The sequence below is a fragment of the Eimeria mitis genome, genomic scaffold, assembly GCF_000499745.2.
Source record: "Eimeria mitis Houghton genomic scaffold, Emh_scaff1691, whole genome shotgun sequence".
NCBI lineage: Eukaryota > Apicomplexa > Conoidasida > Eucoccidiorida > Eimeriidae > Eimeria > Eimeria mitis.
The window spans coordinates 9,486-10,260 of NW_013570007.1; positions in this window are offsets into that span (position 1 = coordinate 9,486).

Consider the following 775-nt stretch of genomic DNA (forward strand, 5'->3'; position numbering starts at 1 on the left):
GCAAATATAAATAAGCCCAGTTGTGTCGTGCCCGGCGCTTGATGTATCCGTCTCCGGCTACTTGTCCATAACTTCATCGCAGTCGAGCATACGCATTTTGCTTCTAAGCACTAGTTGGCTCTTTTTAAGCTCTTTTTTGGGGAATTGAATTGAGTTATGGCAATCCCAGTTTCATCTCCTACGCAACGCGCGTTTCACATTGTCTTGCTCCGTTTCTTGCATTGCCTCGCTCAAAAATATGCTCCTTGGAGCACAAGAAAGAACCAGCATCAGCTGATATAAACGTGTTCGGTCGCTTGGTTCAAAATATCCCACATTTTAACCAAAGTAACCCACGCTGTGGGCCACTACATCTGCATAACACTGTCTATGCAGCAACAGCAAGCCTGCTTGAAACTGTTCCACTCAAAAGCAAAAATGTCTAATTTGACACATAATTGCTAGGTAATCATTCAGACAACAGTGCGACGGTTCCTACTTTCTTCTTATATGCCCCTACTGAATATTGTAGGTTGATTGTACGAGTAGCAAGGAAGCAAAAGGATCCAGTCACCGAAGTCGGAAACTTCCGATTCCTTGTGTTCATGCTCAGCCGGCACCAGGTTGGTGAAGCGGCAGTCACGTATGCACCATGGCTTAGCTAAACAGGCAGCATTTGCAGACGAAAACGTTGCTATCAAAACAAGAGTCTAAAAAAAGGGAACGAGCCCACCTAAGCCGCACACAGCTCAGATATCTGGGACTCGTCTTTGATTGCTACTGGGAAGTCGAAGTG